The 7,031-nt window shown below is 41.2% G+C and overlaps 1 protein-coding gene across 1 annotated transcript in view; it reads left to right on the top strand.

The window, feature by feature from the left end:
• Nucleotides 1-4,639: 4,639 nt before the first annotated feature.
• frya (furry homolog a (Drosophila)) overlaps nt 4,640-7,031 on the top strand; it is a 68,349-nt gene continuing 65,957 nt past the window's right edge. The window contains exon 1 of the mRNA XM_036001198.1: nt 4,640-4,785. The gene's annotated coding sequence lies outside the window, so the exon portion shown is untranslated. The remainder of the gene's footprint in view (nt 4,786-7,031) is intronic.

Raw genomic sequence — 7,031 nt, 5'->3', positions numbered from 1 at the left:
GTAATCACTAGGCCTACATCTTCAAAGCAAACGATCAGGGCGTGAAGTTCCTTACAAGGCACCTCAAGGCTACATTGTTGTTTGTGAAACGCTAACCACGCAAAATGCATTCAAACGAGACAGGTGTGACTCCATAGATGTCCTGACCAGCAAGTGGCGGTAGGTTCTGTTGCTAAATCTAAAGTGGAAAGAAAAACCCATTAAAATCCTCTTAGTCGTGCAGCGCATACATGGGGGCTGCAGTGTGCCGTGCATGGTGTACCAAGTGGCTAGCTGTGCATAAATGGGAGTCATTGCTGTGGCTGAGGCTGCCAGCTCCTGATTTGCACTTAAGTCAATTGTAACTGGTTTATCTGAATAATATAATACATTGTCTTTTAATTTCATACTGTGCCTTGTCCCTCCTTGGCCTCTCTATATAAATTCCAGGCCCTCCACTGAAGGAGAATTTATCTCTGACCCCTGGTGTGAAGGAGAATCCATCAATGTGGGGGGTAATTATCATTGGGTTTCAGGTTTGGTTGCACACTAGATGTAGATTCTGTAGATTTCACTTATAGAATGTATTATCCTTATACTGTTTTTGCATTGATAATCTCTGCTCACGTGCAAATAGTATTGATATGCACAATAAACACTTATTTTTGTTGTGGTAGCATTAGAGCCCACATAAGGGTGGCAGAATAGTTTTAAGTCCACAGTAGGCAAGATATTTATGTGGGGAAAAACACCTGTTTTAGCAGCCTAGCTCAAAACAAAATAGGGCTGCAGTGGAGAAAAGCATCACACCCTTACTAAGTGAGACCTGAACACTTGTCAGCTCTCATCCCTTTGGCATCCTTTGATAAGGTTAGTACAGAAAACATGAGTGTGCAGTTTACTGATGTTACATTAATTCTGGATATAAACAGTTACTTCTTGCTGCCATTTGGAGATGTCAGCTTACAAGTAAGGCTTTGGAGACGATTAAAAAAACAGTGATTGAAAGGCTTGCTTGAGTATTTAGCCCTTAAGATGTAGGTATAAAAACATCAGTGGTGTAAGGTGGCGTCTTTACGCCTCCCCAAGTTCTATATGCAAATGGTACACTTTCCATCTGTCTGAAAACCATTAGTTTTATTGACCAGCTGTCTGTTAGAGTTAAAACTAGACATTAAAGACTAAGCAAGAACTTTAAGGCTACTTGGAAAAGCCAGGTATTAAAAATATCCACTCTCACCTCATTTCTCATTTTTCTTCTCTCCATTAGCAACAATATCACCTGCTGCTTTAAAGCCTCTCTCCGAGAAACCACTGGTAATTGTGCCATGTTTCTCTTTGGTGAGAATTACAAATACTTCAGTCGACTCCAATTATCTGAACAATGTTAATGTTAAGCTCTGTGCCGCTTTATAATACTATTAATCTAAACTAGATCATGTTCCTAAAATACAGACAAACCTGACATATTATCCATCTATTCATACATCACACAGTCATACAGGTCTGTGGCACCAAAATGTCACATAAATGTCACACCTGTCCTTGTTCAAATACTTAGCAGAGCTCGCTGAAGAAGCATAGCTCATATGTGGCCTCATTAATACTGTTTGAGGGATTGTGCGGCACAGCCCAATCCATGCAGTCAAAGCATCCCTGCAAGACATGAGAGCTTTAATCCACACTCCTGACCTGGTGCTCCAGTGCCTTCTCCCTCCACAGCCACCTCTCAGCGGGGGACTGATCTCTTGTGCTGTAAGGTTTCAAAGGCAGACCCGTATTCTCCAAGAGCCAAAGCATGAATCAAGAGTCATCATACCTTAGACTTTCAGCTGTGAGGTAGCTTCCAAGGTGAGAACTCGTATTATAGCAAAAAAATCCCGTATGGAGTTTATGAAGGAGTATCAGCAGCCACAGAATACCCCCAGAAAAATGTCAAGTAGGCATTGAATCTATACACCCCCCCAAGTGGAAAGTAAAGCATGACTTACTTTGAAGAAGATATGGATAATGTGATTTTATGCATGTTTGTGTGGGTTTATAGAACCTCCTTTTAATTGGTTTGCAGACTTTCATCTGAGCTGAAAACTACCTGCATGTGCTGCATGCAAGAAAAGGAGCACTTGGATCAGGTCAAAGCAACGGTGCTGAGTTATGCACTTGCTTTGAATTCTGTCCTTTTGTGTTGTGGCACAGTGGCACTGGTGTGTTATGTCATTGATGGGTAGCCTAACAGAATTATCACCACAGCCAATATGTTGCAGCCAAGAACACCTGGCTCACTTCAGAAAAGAAAACACACGGGAAAACATTTTCCGAAGCTAAATTGCAAATTGCATCAGTGCTACTTTTCATTCAAGTTGAAGACATGCTGGTCTTATCAGAACACTACAGTTATTTCCATGAACATGTCTGTTTATTTGTTGGTTATTCGAAAAGAAAGATGTGTTGTTATTCGTGTTTTGTCTTGTATTTCACCTGGTGCTCGTAACTCAATAGCACTGTCGAGCTCTGCTGTCATCGTGACAACCCTGGTGTGTGCATACAGTTGACAAAGCAATTTTGTTTTCCTGGTCTGGACGGAGCTCTTGGGCATGCTATCATCTTGAATCAGTAGCATGCTCTCTCCTTGAGTGCTAGCTGTGATCCCTGAGAGGTTGATGGCCGGCCATTGACCAGCCTTGTCAGGGTATCAGCTCTCATCAACAACAGCTATGTCTCTCTGAGGCTTTCAGTTCACACATTACAAAAATCTTTTTTTTTTAAGATTATTTTTGGGCATTTTAGGCCTTTATTAGAAGGGACAGCTTGAGACGTGACATGCAGCAAAGGGCCACGGTTCGGAGCCGAACTTGTGTCCTCTGTGGTAAGGACTGATCCTTAGTACATGGGGCGCATGCTCAACCAGGTGAGCTATCCAGGCTTTTTCACAAAGCAACACACACCTTAATTTTAACTTCTGGCACATCTATTAGAGCCCAGAGAGATTTGTGGATAGTCTTGTCTTTAAGAAGTGTGGGTGTCTGAAGCTCCATTGTCAACTAAAGAAAACATCAAGTTGTATTGTGTGCACATATATTTCCTTGGTCATCTCTTTAAAACTCACTCACAAGTGATCTGGTTGGCTCAGTGGGTAGAGCAGGGGCATGTATATTTAGAGGAGGGTCATGCCTCGATGCAGAGGTCCAGGGTTTGACTCCGACCTGTGATGATTTCCTGCATGTCTTCTGCCCCTTTCTCACCTGTCCTGTCCATTAAAATCCCAAAACATAATCTTTAAAAAAAAAAAAAAAAACTCATTCGCACCTTCCTCAGGCTTATTATTTCTCAAACATACAGTACATATCAGTGGTGCTGCTCTTCACCCCCTTCTCCTCAAACATATTTCCACTTTTATCATGTTCTCTGACGCCATCTGCTGGATCCTCATTGCATTAATTTCACAGAAAGTTCAACGCCACCGTCCCACTCACTGTAATATAATCAATACAACACACATCCTACTGTATCTGTGTGTTTACTTATATCGCAGTGGCAGCTAATAGGTAACTCTTCCATATTGTACTGCTGGAGGCAAAGCTATGGTGGCACAAATTCCCTGAATTCTGTCACCAAGATTATTTTCTTATTTCATATTCCTTTCTTATAGATTGTTTGTGCAACCATTGAACACATGTGTTGAAGGGAAAACAAAAACAAAAGTGTGGAATAGAAATGGCAGATAGGCCAGGAAGCTCATTGAGTCTGGAAGCCAAACTCTCAATGTCCACCAGTTCTGTGTAATAATGTAATATAGTTGCAACAGCAGACACACAAGTAACTCGGCATGTGGACAAACTTTTGAGAAAGTTTTTAAAAAGGGATCAGTCATAGACATCATTTAGACAGACAAATTAAATTAATTAATTTAATTTTAATTAAATTTAAAAAAAAGGCCTCGATTATATATTTAAAAAAAATATCTTGACTGTATTTCTTTTCCATATAAATATCTATTACATTTTCTACTGACTCTGTTTAACACAATAGTGAAATGTATCATATCATTTCATGATATTTTTAACCCAATGTGTTAAAATAGCATATGCTATAGCCTTTACTTCGTGTTTGTAATTTTTTGGTTATTGGGTCTTATTTTTAACATGTTTTTCTCTTGTGAAGCACTTGGTGACTTTGTCAGTAAAGGTACTATATTAAATTAACGTATTATTATAACTGGGATATAGATGTGTAGGTTACAGTAGGCTTCCCTGTAAAGCTAAACCACAGGGCCAGGACCTGAGCCAGGTCATCATGCCGATTGAAGAAAGCCAATGCTTTGCATGTTACTTAATTATTGAGGAGGACATGAGCAGGTTGCCTGCTGGGGGCGGGGCCACCGGGGAGCTGGGGGCGGGGCCTACCTCTGAGCGCAGAGCTGGGGGCGGGGCCTACCTCTGAGAGCGGAGCTGGAGGCGGGGCCTACCTCTGAGAGCAGAGCTGGGGGCGGGGCCTACCTCTGAGCGCAGAGCTGGGGGCGGGGCCTACCTCTGAGAGCGGAGCTGGGGGCGGGGCCTACCTCTGAGAGCGGAGCTAGGGGCGGGGCCTACCTCTGAGAGCGGAGCTGGAGGCGGGGCCTACCTCTGAGAGCAGAGCTGGGGGCGGGGCCTATCTCTGAGAGCTGATGGAGGGAGACCAGACCGAGGCACAGAAGTGCATCTGAACAAGTGGATCATCGCCTGGAGGGACGCGGAGGCTGAAACTTGACTCACTTCTCAAGTGGAGATGGAATAAGCCAAACCAACGCACCTGCTGCTGTAGTCGAAGGTATTTATCATCTTTTCAACCGTTAACAAGTTTGTTGAAGTTTCTGCTATCTCTGCATTTTATCTTCCGTGTGTTGTTGCTGTAAGTGCTGTTTTTAAGCTGGAAGAAAACGGTTTCTTTTTCTCTCTGTGGTTTTCCAGTAACATGAGGCCTTTCATAACCTTGACATTATGGTCTGGTCGCTATAATTGCTCTATATTGGAATTGGAGTCTTGTTAAATAGCGTTTTGAGGAATTGTAAATATAGACGAGCGATAAGAAGTCTTAAACTCCCGCTCATCCCAAGCTTGTTGTTCTAAAGTCCATTTGTCTGACACCTGCATTATAAAAACGAAAGTCCCAGTGAGGTTAATCTTTAAGCATAACGTATGTTACTGGAACACTGCATGCTGTACTGAATATGCTTATCTCTTTTAGCTAAATGTCCGTAAAACCAGCCTTATTCCCCCGCAGAGGGTTTTGGTAAATATGTTGATTGCACAATCATCAAGTGGGTCTATTCATTGTCTGCAAATGTAGCTAAGCCCTTAAAATTGACTTTTTTCCCCCAGCAACTTCCTAAATGAAATAAAGATGTGAAACTGTACAACGATTAGGATGTGTTAGCCCTGTCAGACACTATGCATGCTGGGATACTCCAGCCCCCTGGTGACCCTTGATGGATGTTTGGATGCTTACTTTGTTTTTCATTTGTTAGAGTAGCATATTACAATGGTGGACTTTTTGATATGTACACTTTTCAGTAGATGTCACCCTCTGTGTTCTTTCTCATTTCAATCAACACATTACAGGGATATATTATATTATACAAGTATAAAACAAGTAGATATAACACAGTGGTTACAGTTTGGACAGTATGGCGAATACAATTTCCACCTTAGCCAAAACATTTATACTATTGTCTCCTTTAAATTAGAATGAACTTGCATTAAACAAAAAAACAACCCTATTTGCTCTTTAGAATAGCCTGAGGCAACACAAAAATTCAAGCATTGTATGTATTGCATGTAAAACTGAGAGTCTATTATCTCTACAGATCCACCATCACAAGAATGTCACAGTGTCAGTTTTATTCTCAAACTCTGACTTGATTTTCCAACTTCACAAATTTAGTTGACACTTGTATTTTGTTTGGTACTCCTATTTCTGTAAGATAAACAGAACAAAACTGTTTGTGCAGAAGCGCTTCATAAATAATGTTGACTCCAACTGACTTATTATTGTCACCAGTAAAACTCGTACGTTGCAATTGTTGTTGCATGTTAATGTCAAACAAAATGTTTCTTACCTATAAAAAAAAGAAAGTTTGCTTCAAAAATAATACTTTCACTACTATCAATATTAATATAATACTGTAAAAAGAGACGGAACATTTTTTATTTAGAATTCAGTAGCAGCCCTTCTTTTCAGTTAGAGATAAAAAATGTCTTTAAGCTGGCAGGTTAAGGTAATCAATAAAAACACAGGCCTACTTGTACCATTAAAAGTTACTAGAAATTAATTTTTAAAGACCTCCAAGAGGGGCTGGTACTGGGATTATCGAGACGTCTTTAGCAGAGAAGATGAGTACTTTTAAAGATTTTCATCCCTCCCTCATGAGAGAGTTTGTGCATAGCATGGCTGCAGGCAGTGGATATAATGAGGGCTTTAACAACTCAACTCAACGTCTCTTTCCTTTTTGATATTCATGATCCCTTCTGAGTTCCTCAGATAAAGCCCTAGGCTATCCACCTGCCAAAAAAGACTGAATCGATAATGAACATGAACTTTGAAGTTAGTAAGTGTACCATGCTGACATTGGGCAAACATTTGAATATCCACCAGGAGCAATACTGTAAATAAGTGATTTACCCCCCCTCAGAAGTGAAGCAATCCTGTTGATGCACAAAAGCATAAGAACATAATCACCTCACTGTAACTGGATATGCATGGTGTTCACCTCCCTTGGCCTCTTGTTGTTTTCAGAGGCCACAGTGGCTGCATGTGTTCAGCACTGAGCCCCTCCCTCCCCAGGTGGATAATAGGCACCAGAGCAGGGAACAGGTGCAGACTGTGGACTTGTTTGCAGCTTTTAAATGTAGGGCTGGGTACCGAATTCAATACTTTTTAGGCCCCGACCGAATTGCCAATAAAATATTGAGTATCGAAAAATGCCTCGTCATTCAATACCCAATTTCAATCCCTAAGGAGTAAATCTCATCATGCAGCATGATTCTACCAAGAGCTAATAATGCTGCTGATTGGCT

The sequence above is a fragment of the Sander lucioperca genome, chromosome 5, assembly GCF_008315115.2.
Source record: "Sander lucioperca isolate FBNREF2018 chromosome 5, SLUC_FBN_1.2, whole genome shotgun sequence".
NCBI classification, from domain to species: domain Eukaryota; kingdom Metazoa; phylum Chordata; class Actinopteri; order Perciformes; family Percidae; genus Sander; species Sander lucioperca.
The sequence above is the reverse complement of the archived record's forward strand: the minus strand, read 5'-3'. Positions and strand labels throughout refer to the sequence as shown.